The following is a 13,896-nucleotide window of genomic DNA, read 5'->3' on the forward strand; positions in this document are numbered from 1 at the left end:
TGTGCAAGGTTCTGTTACGTAACCACGTTAAGGCTTTGGTGCACATGCACTCACTTTTACTCTCATTTTTGACCCGAAAACGCCTCGAATGTCGTAACTAGTACGATACCGCTCTTAGTCACACGCGAGTGCCTCTTGTAGCTCATTCACGTGACGCATTGCGCAATCCAGCAGCAAGATCAGACGCTGCCAGTTTACCGTGGGAGTTTGTGAATCTCGCTCGTTTTAATCTTCGGTAAGTACGGTATCTGTTTGCGACCCGGCGCCGGACGCGTAGATTGCGACATCTTGAGTAAGCGTAAGCGGATTGTATCCCGCGAGAAGTGTCCCTTACGCGTGCTGCGAAGTTCGGCGCGCGGCGCGGTGGTGGGGGAACGGCCGCAGTGTGGGGGGAAGAGGCGGGAGTTACTATCGAGTCCGCCGGCCGCCAGCCGCCAGCTCGCTCGTCTCGGCTGCGTGGCGTCGACCGGCTCCGCGCAAACGCCGGCTGTCACCGTCGGACGGGGAATCTCGTGGCCTGCGGTGCGCTTCCTATTCTCGACGGTGAGTTGCGTGCGCAGAACCGCAATGATTGCGCCGGGAGAGCGAATTTTCTTTTTTGTCGTGTCGCCGGCCTCAGACTCATCGAGAGGCTACCGTGGCTCGGCCGAGCACGTGGTGCTGCGGCATTCGCAGTGCGGCGTGCGGTGAGTGACGCTTCGGAGATGTGAGAGCATGCGAGTCTGTTTCGCAACCAACCGGCGAAGCGGTAACGGCTACTTTCGGAGCGGGTTGCCGTCTTTGCCACTTGCTATGCAGTGTGCATTTCGTGCCTTATAAGCTGAGCAGCTGTCGCGGCCTCCAGTGAAGTTTTGGATACTGTGCTATCGGTGCGGTTTATTTTCCCGCGCTAGCGACCACGTGGCACCGCATAAGAAGTGGGTTGCGGAAGGACGCCGTGGGAGGTTAAGAAACAAAGGCGTCGCAGCGACCGGCAGAGACACATACTACTTGCAAGGTTAGCTCAGCTCGTGGTGAAATACCCTCTGATGCTTCCTTCCGTTGAGACAGCTGCTGTACATCCCATAGCTGTGACTGCCGAAAAGCTTAAATTCCAAAATTTTTGGTGCCCGAACACACCTCTTAAAGCTACAAACCCTCCCTCCCCCCTCCCAGACATAAAAACACCAGTTTCGATTTCAGAAAACTTGTCGTAAAACTTACTGTAAGAAATCTTTTTTTTTTTTCAAAGTATTGCTATGAAATTCAGGTTTTTAAATCACTATTTATTATCATATCAATAAAAACGCAAGAATTAATGTAAACAACAGGTGCTACCGTCTGTCTCTCTAGTAGTGTTACTTTGCTCCTATAATGGATTAAATATAATGACACGATGTGCATGTATTAATTTGTTATTAATTTTATGTAACGAAAAAAATACTTATGATTATACTTTTGTTCTTTCTTGGACTACGCAGTTCTTTAGGTGTAAAAGTGTTCAGTTATCAAGTAACAGTTTTCCATGAGTAAATCAAAGTCATTTAACATGGTAAATACTGTTCTTCGACGAAACCTACCGACATAATTACTGCTACAGATAGATAGCATTCAGTCAGTTGGAATCTGTGAAGTATGATCATAGGTTCGAGACTACTCGAGGTCCAGTTTTATATATGGAAGTATTTTCTCCGTTAAAGTCATTAATTACAACAAAAACTTCCTCCATATGCAGACCAATCATCATTAGTCCATGAAGAGTGTTGCGTTCTATGTTAGGCTCCAATCTGTCTGCTGTACTTCGCTGAATCCGTTTTCAAGTTCCACCATCAGAATTCTACGATGACAGTCTTGTTAATAGTTTCAGGCCTAGAGATACCTAGCATCATTTACAATAAATACAAACTACTATCAAAAAAGATCTGTTTCTTTAGTTCCTTTTTTCACTCTTTGGAGTAGGAATTTGAACAGACCTATACAACAGACTTAAACTAACTTAAATAATCTTAGTCAGCATTTAATGAGATTCAGTGAGCTATACTTGACAGCACTAATAGGCTAGCGAACTAGTGATTGGCAGCCACATAGTTAATTACGAGAATTATCTAAAGTAAATCAAATATTTATTTTTAGCTATTAAAGCAACTATTTTACTCCCTAGTTCTGATGGATTACATATCAACACAAGTCGGTAGTCTTCGCGACTATGATCATATATTCAACCTGTATAGCCGCAACGTTCAGTTGCGCTGGCACTAACCTATGTTTAACAAGATTGCAGAGTAGGCAAAGATAAGAGAAACTCGAGCGCCATGGGTAAAGGGACGTGGGGAAAGATGTTTACGTACCGATATCGGCTCGAAAGAGTGTTTACTTTTAGCAATGCGTGCGAGCGTGGGCGTAGTTGATCAGCATTACGGAAAATACATACATCAAGAAAGCTTTACATCATCTCGGTTCTCGATAGCATGCTGGCCACTCTAGTCGAGCAACGTCGTTCTCCTGAAGGGAGTCATTCACAAGATGTGCACTATGGGGGTGCGAATTGCCGGCCATGAAGATGAATGCCTTCCCAATATGCTTCGATATGTTTGCACTCTCGGTCGGAGGATGGCATTCACGTATCGTACAGACGTTCGGCATCTTTCTTGACCAGCAGCGGCGTACGTCGGCCCCACATAATGCCACCCTAAAACAGCACGGAACCTCCACCTTGCTGCACTCGCTGGACAGTGTGTGTAAGGCGTTCAGTCTGACCGGGCTGCCTCCAGACACGTCTCCGACGATTGTCTGGTTGAAGGCATATACGACACACGTCATCGAAGAGAACTTGATGCCAATCCTGAGCGGTCCATCCGGCTTACTGTTGGGCCCATCTGTACCTCAGTGCATGGTGTCGTGGTTGCGAAGATGGACCTCAATGGTCGTCGGGAGTGAAGTTGCGCCTCATGCAGCCTACTAGGCACAGTTTGAGTCGTAATACAACGTCTTGTGTTTGCACGAAAAACATTATTCAATATGGTGGCGTCACTGTCACGATTCCTCCGAGCCATAATCCGTAAGTAGCAGTCATCCACTACCAGTAGTAGCCCTTGGGCCGCCTGAGCGAAGCATCTCATCGAAAGTTCCTGTATCTCCTCCATGACCGAAAAACATCGCTTTCGTTCACTCCGAGACGCTTGGACACTTCGCTTGTTGAGAGCCCTTCCTGGCACAAAGCAACAATGCGGACGCTATCGAACCGCGGTATTGACCATCTAGTCATGGTTGAAATACAGGCAACACGAGCCGTGTACCTCCTTCCTGGTGGAATGACTAGAACTGATTGACTATCAGAGCTTCTCCGTCTAATAGGCGCTACTCATGCATAGTTGTTTACATCTTTGGGCAGGTTTAGTTACATCTCTGAACAGTCAAAGAGACTGTGTCTGTGATATACTAATTACAGTCAACGGGTATCTTCAGGATTTCTGAGAACCTGGGTGATGGAGAACATCTTTTGATGTGTGTATTACGAGACGGAAGAAACAATATTTCGTGAACGCAGGTTATACAGACGCAAATGTTCAAACATTCGTCAAGTTACTTATATCTCATTGATACAAGCACCACAAGGAGTCGCCATGCTTCTAGATTGCTGAGATTGTTCGCATTCGTAAACACAAGGTGCTATGTATCGTACACTGTACACACACACACACACACACACACACACACACACACACACACACTCGCGCTCGCACCCATAGAGAGAGAGAGAGAGAAAGAGAGAGAGAGAGAGAGAGTAGCCTACATTGCCGCTCCTCCCTACCCGTTGGTCCCTCATTCTCACGTTCACTAGTGCTGGCACAGGGGCAAATTATAATTACGTTGTGATGTAGTATTTTGAATCTACGGTGATGACTTGTTCCAGAAAAAAAATACTCTTCCAGAGGTGGTAGAACACCGTTCCGGCACAAATTAAGCCCTGCTAGAAACTGTATCAGCACTTCTCGAATAGAATATGACGCGATTTGAAATCCCTATTACAGGCTCCTATGAATTATACAGTGGACTTAATAAATGAAGTTTCGATACGAAACCCATGTTCGGAAATGTATAATTTGGACCTAAAATCAGCCTGAGGATCGGGTTACTTTCAAATCTCTTGCTACGCAGTGGTGACATTAAGCTGTGAGATGCGTGCCGTAGGAGGACTTGGCGTGGACAATGTTCCGAGTACTTGTCCTTTGGTTCTCTCCTGCGTGACGAATGACGTCATCTTCAAAGCCGAGAGTGCAGCGCGTCCGTGGAATACCGCAGCTAACCCTTCTAGTTTCGCACATACTAAATTCTCGACCCCGTTGTTGTAATCGAACGAAGGTGTCATGTTATGTCATATTTACGACAGGTACAGATGACGGCACCCTCTTAAAAGCTTGTGATCGGACAGCGCAATGGGAGATCTGAACTTAGTCCGATCTTCAACTTAATTTATACCTGAAGATAAATTTCCGAAATGGGTTCCTTAACATAATTTGATCTACTAAGTCCTCTCTACAACCGCTAGAAGTCTGTAATACTAATTTCGAACACTGTATATTAAAACTTATTTATTCTACTTACAAAATTCTTTAAACTCCCTGGGATTGAGATTTATAGTGAACACCATCGTTGGGACATGAAGTAGAACTATAAAAATAACAATGGAAGAAGTAACATATGACAGCAGAATCTTTTGTGTTATTTTTATGTATATCATCAAAATGCTGATATAATCTTTCATTTTGGTGTACCTAATACCGAGAATTTATGTCTTCATGTGGTAGACTTCAGTGTTTAAAATAGCCTAGTAAGGAGGAAGCGACTTGACCTGGAGTATGGCATCGCATAATCTGAACTGCAGGAGCTAGTTGGATCATAATAACAATGTAGCAGCTTTTAAGCTATATACTTAAAAAATTCTTTTTATGATAGCGGCGGAGTACAACCTAAAGAAGGCTTTCTTCATTTTATAAATGTAACAATAAACAATGAGAAGGGACTATTTTAATCATGGCTTATCGTCGTGAATCATCATAGCAGTGGCCTCGAAAAGTTTCACAGCACCAAGTCGAGACGGTTGGAATACGCGAAGTATCTGAAAACCTCTTTACATGAACAGTATTTCCTATTTTTAATACATTTTGGTCAAATAGATGTTAGTCAACTGCTTTACCACATTGAACTGAAGTACAACTAAAGTATTCGTATATGGAAGGTATTGTTCATTTCCAGTCGGTGCAGTGAGTTACGATTGCTATAACACAATTAACGTGATGGATAAAGGGCGATCAAAAAGTTTCCGTCTGAGAGCGTTAGCGGCAACGTATATGCAACGTAGCGAGACTTCGATGCGACAAGCACTGACATGTAGCCAAGGGATTAGTCTGCCATTTGTGTCTTTCAGACGTGCATGCAGTAAATATGGAAGCATGAAGTATGGCGACGTTATTAACAACTGTGCTCAGACAGAACCAACGTGCTGATATCTTTTTCTTGGCTGCCGAAGGACAAACACTGGCAGACTATCATCGGAGAAGGAAGAATGTGTACGAGGCAGCATGTCTGTCAAAAGCAGAATTGCGAAATTAAGCGACAAGTGGTGCTGTTGTTTCATGATGACGCACGTTTGCTAGTCGCAAATGTTGTCACAAAGACGTTACGCGAACTCAAGTGGGAGACACTGGAGCACCCTCCCTATAATCCTGACCTCTTCTCTGGCATTGCCAGGCCTTGGGCCACTTAAAAAAGGCCTTGCAGGGCCGACGATTCTGTCGGACGAGGAAGTGCAACAGGCATCCACAACTACAGCCATACTCCGAAAGCTACCTGACGGTGTATGGCTGAGGGTACCTTGAGTACCTCTATCGGTTCTCCCTTCTATTCCAGTCTCGTATTGTTCATGGGAAGAAAGATTGTCGGTAGGTACCTGACGGTGTATGGCGGAGGGTACCTTGAGTACCTCTATCGGTTCCCCCTTCTATTCCAGTCTCGTATTGTTCATGGGAAGAAATATAGTCGGTATGCTCTGTGTGGGCTCTAATCTCTCTGATTTTATCCTCACGGTCTCTTCGCAAGATATACGTAGGAGGGAGCAATATACTGCTTGACTCCTCGGTGAAGATACGTTCTCGAAACTTCAACAAAAGTCCGTACCGAGCTACTGAGCGACTCTCTTGGAGAGTCTTCCACTGGAGTTTACCTATCAACTCCTTAACGCTTTCGCGATTACTAAATGATCCTGTAACGAAGCGCGCTGCTCTCTGTTGGATCTTCTCTGTCTCCTCTGTCAGCCCTATCTGGTACGGATCCCACACCGGTGAGAAGTATTCAAGCAGTGGGCGAACGTGAGTACTGTAACCTACTTCCTTTGTTTTCGGACTGCATTTCCTTAGGACTCTTCCAATGAATCTCAGTCTGGCATCTGCTTCACCGACGATTAATTTTATGTTGCCATTCCACTTTAAATAACTCCTAATGCCTACTCCCAGATAATTTATGGAATTAACTGCTTCCAGTTGCTGACCTGCTATACTGTAACTAAATGATAAAGGATCTTTCTTTCTGTGTATTCACAGCACATTACATTTGTCTATATTGAGATTCGATTGCCATTCCCTGCTCCATGCGTCAATTCGTTGCAGATCCTCCTGCATTTCAGTACAATTTTCCATTGTTATAACCTCTCGATATACTACAGCATCATCCGCAAAGAGCCTCAGTGAACTTCCGATGTCATCCACAAGGTCATTTATATATATTGGGAATAGCAACGGTCCTACGACACTCCTCTGCGGCACACATTAAATCACTCATACTTTGGAAGACTTCTCTCCATTGAGAATGACATGCTGCGTTCTGTTATCTAGGAACTAGATACTAGATATCTGTAACCAGGCAGTTACGGATCTCTTCACGTGGCAGGGCACGATGTTTTACCAAACGGATATCGTCAACCAGGTGCCTCGGTGGAATGTTTACCTCAGGGTACACGGCGATTTTGCCTGATTAGCTCACCTGTTCTTGAGTATACGAACTTCGAACGGAAACTTTTCGATTGGCCTTATTTTTAGGTGGGGCATAGTAGTTTAGAAACGTCGGCTCCGTGCGTTTGGAAACAAGCTATTTGTCTCTACCAAACGCCATCTCTTTGGCAATCCTGTTGGAAATCAATGTAGAACCCTGCGCAATGTAATAAACAGCGCTCGTAGAGTGAGGATTATCCCTCTCGCCTATGTTCACTGAAAGGACGCTGCCTTACTTTTAAATTCATAATGTTAATAACAGAATAGTATATTCTCGTTTGTAAATGTGAAAATCTCGATCTTGTTCGAGTACATTACAAAACGTTCAGGCGTGTTTCCCTTAACATTTGGTGTATTGTCCCTAGTAACGTTCATCACTTAACATCTGTATGGTTTAGTGCTCTGACGGATAACAATGCCTGCGATCACCAAAGAACTCTTTGACGTAACAATCAAACAGCAAGCCAGCACATATTTTGCATAGTATACTTGTTTATGAAGTGGACCATAACTTCTATTATTCTTACGGTCACATATACGGCCGTGGAAACCAAGATCATTGTTTGTGGTTGACAGACAGAGGGGTCCATCCGTGGCACCCCTGAGAGACCTTCTGGTCGACCAAGAATAATGGAATGAGGTGCAATAATGTGAGCACAATTGAAGAGAATTATGTTCTTCGATATAATCCTGGTCGGGATCTATTCATATACAAATGTTCCCTGTGCGTAGCAGAAGCTAAATATCTAGACAAATTGAGTCTATAAGTGGAGAGCAAGTAGTTATGTTCGGACGTTGTTAAGACATCTACAGTGGCGGAATACTGCGACAAGATGCTATGTTTGAAACTTATTTAAATGTGAAGGTGCGCAGCATGTAGTGACCCAAATGAAGTGTCTGTAGGCGAACGCCGGTATGTGTGTGTGCGTTTTACGGAGAAAGCGGGAGAGCCGTTCTTTGGTTCCATAAACTGCAAGTCGTGGCCATTGTTGATTGTTTCGCTACTTTAAGCACTTAATTCGGTGCTGAGCTTCAGCGGCGAAGTCTGCTGGTAATTCCAGAGGGAAATGGATTATGGAGTAAGCATGAAAAATACTTTTAATGAATGGAATGCAGATACTAGAGTGGATGTAGGTACTTCCGTAACGTCGGTGAATGTTCCGGTGGACAGCCTCCGGCCTGGTACAAACTAAGATGAATATCGCTTTTTATATGTAAGATAATGTTCTGTTTCAATATTAGTATCTTATTTGCACATATTACTTTATGTGAGGCATGGTGAAAAATATCTCGGCGTGGAGTGAATGAAAGTGATTTTTATGCAAAACCGGATAAGTGTGAGTAGGATTCGTGCCTTGAGTGCTCTGTACGAACCGACATATGTTCCCTTTGAGTCTGCCGGCAGCTGGTGGTCTCGCGGTCGCTTTCTCGTTTCCCGCGCACGTGGTTCCGGGCTCGATTCCTTGTGGGGTCGGTGACTTTTGCCTGCCTCGAGATCATTGGGTGTTTGTGTTGTCCTCATCATTTCATCATCATTCATGAAAGTGGCGAGACTGGACTGAGCAAAGCTCGTTAATTTGTACGGGCACTGATAACCGCACAGTTAAGCGCCACACAAACCAAACATGATCATCATTCTTTGAGTTCATTGGCTTAGACGGTTAAATCTCTTACACTTCAAAGAGAGAGTAGACTCAGTATTAGACCATTGCCCGCTATGATCTGATGCAGAGTGCAGCTTGATACCTCTATCTGTTACTGAGACGAAAGCTCCTTAATAGACGGATAGACAGACTGACAACAAAGTGATCGTAACAGGATTCCATATTTACGGACTTACATGTACATTTTTTCAATATTTAAATAACTAAACTTTGAGCGACGTTTCTCTACCAACCATGTTACACTCGTAGTGCCGTCATCCATGGTCTGGAAAATATCCACATAAGGCCGCAGTACCTTCTCATTGGATGCAAACGTATTTCCAGTCATGTTGTTGTTGTGGTCTTCAGTCCTGAGACTGGTTTGATGCAATTCTCCATGCTACAGATGTGGCAATAGGTGGAAGTCAGAAGGTGTCTGTTCTAAGGAACAGGGGTGGATGTATCAACATTTAATCTATAATATGTATAGTTACAAAACGACCTTCGTGGACAGGTGTAGTGGATAGAGAAGTTTAGTTAGTTTTGCAATCCAGATGATCCAGACAAAATTGCCAGGTATTATATTACTCTCTCAGAGTCATCAGTGCGAATAATATCTGACTATAATCTTTTCAGCAGAAGAAATATAATTCTCTCTATCTGGTGCAGGGTTCCTAGTTCCATCAGGCTGCTTTCGAAGGAGTAAGTGCAAAAAAATGGCTCTGAGCACTATGGGACTTACCTTCTGAGGTCATCAGTCCCCTAGAACTTAGAACTACTTAAACTTAACTAACCTAAGGACATCACACACATCCATGCCCGAGGCAGAATTCGAACATGCGACGTAGCGGTCGCGCAGTTCCAGACTGTAGCGCCCAGAACCGCTCGGCCACCCCGGCCGACGAGTAAGTGCACCCACATCTCGTATTTAGTAGAAAATTGGCATGTCAAACACTTAGTTCACTTACATTCGCATTTTTTTAGTATTTAACCAAATCTGCATCTTCAAGTACGGTACTGAATTATTCTTTTGTTATTGGCGTCCGCTGCTCGTCAATTGTCAGTTTTATTTTGTAAACTTTCACTGTGGCTTTTATATGGTTGCACTTTTGGGACGCTCTCCAAGTGAATTATTGTGCGTTTCAATCAACAACGAGTGCCTTAATCGCTGAAAGTAAAGTCTTCACATAAAACGACATCATCTTTGCATGAATTTCCATTTTCGATAAACCATCGAAAATCTAAAATTCATTGGTAGTCCAGCACTTTCATCACCTACATTAACAACATTAATCTACACATACATTTGACACTGGATCTTCGCTATTGCAGAATGAAAACGAATCAACCTAATGGAAAGAAATGTTCATCAATATTATCTCTACTTTATCTTGAGTAATTTTCTCCTCGCCATCGTGTATACGATAATCCAACACCCTCCGAATCCAAGTCCTAACTGGGAACTTTGAAATAAGGGATTCACTATTATAGATAAATATTTAATTATGTTTTTCAGAATCAAGTTGCACTCTGCAGCGGACAGGGGCTGATTTGAAATTATATATATATGTACCTGACGTAAAAAGCTTACCACTTACTGTAGAAACTTACGCTCGTATAATCTACACAAAATGCCTGTCACCAGCCTCAAGGCACCTATTTAAAAAAAAAAATTCAGTTAAATTTAACCCAACATTTAAATCTCATGTTTAGATGACACTTTCCACAGTGAATTTCGTATTTAGTGTTTACGGGGTTAGGGCCCTACTTATACGTCAGTATCTCTCTAAAAAGTATCACGTATTTTCAAAGCCAACAAGAGGCACTCCCTCCAGCAATTGTGTCAGCAGCTCTGGAATAAACGTGCACCATTCAGTTTGTGTGGCAGAAAATAACAGTCAGTTGATATAGTACAGTTACATCCCGTAAATACCAAGAGCATCGTTGCTGGTGATGTGAGGTTGAGGTGGAGAATTAATTATCAATAGTCCAGACACACTATTTCTCTAACCGAGGAAACCACCATGCTCTAAACAGGTCGCATGTGTCAACAATACAAATCGTGTTTCAGCACTGGAGTACTGCGCTCGATGACCCAATGACAGGACTGAACTCAGTTTCAAAATTATTTGGCCTCATCGCTTGCACACGTTGTTTATGAAAGCTGTGTAATTGCTGCTCCCTCTACTCTCCATACTGGAGTTTTTGGAGTGTTGATTTCACTGGAGAAGGAGGAAGTTATTGTTTAACGTACCGTCGGCAACTTTATAATTAGAGACGGAGCACAAACTCGTGTTAGGGAAGGCTGGACAGGGAAAGCATCCGTTCCGTCTAGATGGAACTAAATCGCCATTTTTCCATAAGCGATTTACGGAACTCACAGGAAACCTAAGTCAGGATGGCCGGACGCGGGTCTGAACCGTCGTCCTCCCGAGTGCGAGTCCAGTGTGCTAGCCACTGGGCTACTCGCTCGGGAATTTCGCTGGGAAATTACCGAGTGTTTATTCAAAATCCTTATCACAGATTATAAGCTGTGAACAATTCCTCGTCGGGAATCTTGGAGCGATCACAGTAGTTTGAAAAATCAACTTTCTCGTAGTTTCCAACAATGAGTAACAGGCTTGTAGAAAACTCTTTTCTGTACAGTTATTCAGGTTTCTGGACGCTGTCGTCTACTAAGCATAAATTAAATGCATATCGGCAGGCGCCATGTCACGGATGGCGCTGCCCCTCCCGAGTCCTACCTCGGCCAAGGGTGTGTGTGTTGTTCTTAGTTTAGGTTAGTTTAAATAGTGTTTAAGTCTAGGGACCGATGACCTCAGCAGTTTGGTCCCTCGGGAATTCACACACGCACACATATCCGCAGCTTCTTGTGACGAATGATGCCCCATATTCAAAGACTAGCTTTTCACGAGGTGTACATCGTCTTTCTTCGAGTGTCTGCCGGCTGAGGTTTTTCCGTATTTCTTTTACACTCTGTTGCCAGTGACCATTCGCAGTGCTCTTCTCTGTATATGCTTGATGTTTCCTGACATGGGTATTACATACTTGGAAGAGATTAAATCTAACCCGTAAAAATAAGGAACCTTAAGTTTTCAAACGATAATAAGGCACCTCTAGCAATGGGCAAATCACTGAGGCCATGCTAGTTTGTCTGTGGTTGGATCATATCGCCGTATGAAGATGTTATCGTCCTGGTTACTGTCAGTAATAACAACCAGTTGACGTTTACGCAGAGCAAAGTATACATGCAAATAGTCACTTACTTGCTATAGATGTGTCTGACTGAGGGAAACAGTCTCACTGTAGAAACGAGTTACTATTCAAATCATTATCAGTTCGTTGCCTTAAATATGTCCTACATCCACACTGCACGGTATTCGCAGGTGTGTAACATGCATACAAAATAAAAGAAAAAGAACACTTGTATTGTCGTCGAAAGTACTAAACAGCGCATTTTATGGTGTCACTTGAAATCGTTTTGTGAGTAGCTGCCTCCTTTTTATGGCTATACACAAGGAGTGTGCAGAACACAATGAAGAACAACTGCTGTCCGAGGCAGCAGGCAGAAAGGTTATTAATCAGCTAAAGTCATATGCTGGGTCACGTGACAATGCGGCTACGCGCTCGTGTGCAAACTGGCGGTTCGCCTTGTTATTGTGCGGTATAATAGGTAATAGGCGCTGCATTCGAGGAAAAAGAGCGCTTACTGTAAGCGTTACAGAGGTTTAGGCTATCAGAAGAACGGAATACGGCAAAAATTAATCTTCAAGATATTATAAAAACTAAGCACTCCCATTAAAAGACGACCATTTGTAAAATGGGGAATGCTCACCGTGACGTATGGAGTTTCAACATCTTTACCAGTGTTACATTCATTGAAATCCGAAAGATCTGACGTCAAATCTTCAAAACTGCGCAACAAACGTTTTACTTTCATGATTTAAAACTAACACGTAATCCTGCTTTTTCTTCGACAGTATTTGCAAAATCTGTGATGATTAGACAACTAAACTTCTTTGATGGATAACGAATATTAAAATTCCATTACGAGAACCGTCGCATCCGAAACTGGAGAAGGCAGTTGCAGGGCTACTGATGTTTAAGTTTGTGATACCGTGGTAACTGAAGGGACACTGCCAGTAAAATAGCACGAGCAGCAGAGAAGATAGTTTGTTCAATTAGTTTTTCTTGAAGCAAATTTGCTTTCTCGTAATAACAGCGGGATGTACCTAGTTTCCATCCCCAGATCTCTGTTCGTCGGCTGTAAAAGAGACGGTGTTATCATTTTGTCAAGGATGACACTTTTCCTATACTAGTCATACAAACGAAAGGGTAACTATCACAATAATGGTTCCACCGAAAAAGTAAATGTTTAAAAGAATATTTCCTCCTTTCTGAGAACAGGTTTACACACTTCACTGGAGAAGTACCTGTGTACCTTCACAAACTGATGCATATGTACCTCGTCGTGTGACACAATAAAGAATCATTCATTATGCTTGGATTCGAAAACAGTGGAAGCCGTGACACGTGTCTAAGACGGGCTATTAGCCGGCCGTGGTGGCCGAGCGGTTCTAGGTGCTGCATAATTATTTGCATTTGTGTCAAATCGACGTCTTTTGTTAAATTTGAGAAATGCTTATAGCGATGTAAGATAGATAGAGTTGAAAATGTAACTATGAACACCAGTTGTTCCTTGGCTGGCATTACCACGAAATAGTTCCATTCTTCAGTGGCCTGATGTCTTTCCGTTGAAATGGCGTGTATATCGCGTGTAGTTAAAAAAAAGCGCTTCTCCTCGTATGTACAAGTGTGAACCTCGTATGTTCCGAATTCCTTAAACAGAGTCTATACCCGTGGTGTCTTTCTTCGTTGCTGTGTGGTTCGAAGTTTCGAAGGACCTGTCTTAAAGTGTCTATAATATAGATTATTCTAGCATCTGAATGTTACATATTTGCGGTAGGTTGTTCAACACTGCCGTCTGCTGCATATAGGTGAGGTGCGTATCTACACGGTCCTCGTCCCAGAATGATTACGCTGCAGTGCTACACACGCAAAGCTCGTGCGGAGCGGCAGCCTGCTGCGCCTACATAATGTCAGTCGTCAGGAAGAACAACCTGTCGAGGCGTCAGCAGCTCCTTGCTTCCACATTTAATATGACTCTTGGATCTTCACTGAAGGACAGAGGCCATGCATTTTGCGATCAACAGACGTACTCATACCGA

At 43.4% G+C, this 13,896-nt stretch overlaps 1 protein-coding gene across 1 annotated transcript in view; it reads left to right on the forward strand.

The window, feature by feature from the left end:
* The first annotated feature begins 407 nt into the window (after positions 1 to 407).
* The window catches only part of LOC126354016 (ATP-dependent translocase ABCB1-like), a 196,009-nt gene continuing 182,520 nt past the window's right edge, over positions 408 to 13,896 (forward strand). Inside the window, exon 1 of the mRNA XM_050003339.1 lies at positions 408 to 543. The gene's annotated coding sequence lies outside the window, so the exon portion shown is untranslated. The remainder of the gene's footprint in view (positions 544 to 13,896) is intronic.

This window comes from Schistocerca gregaria, chromosome 3 (genome assembly GCF_023897955.1).
Source record: "Schistocerca gregaria isolate iqSchGreg1 chromosome 3, iqSchGreg1.2, whole genome shotgun sequence".
NCBI classification, from domain to species: domain Eukaryota; kingdom Metazoa; phylum Arthropoda; class Insecta; order Orthoptera; family Acrididae; genus Schistocerca; species Schistocerca gregaria.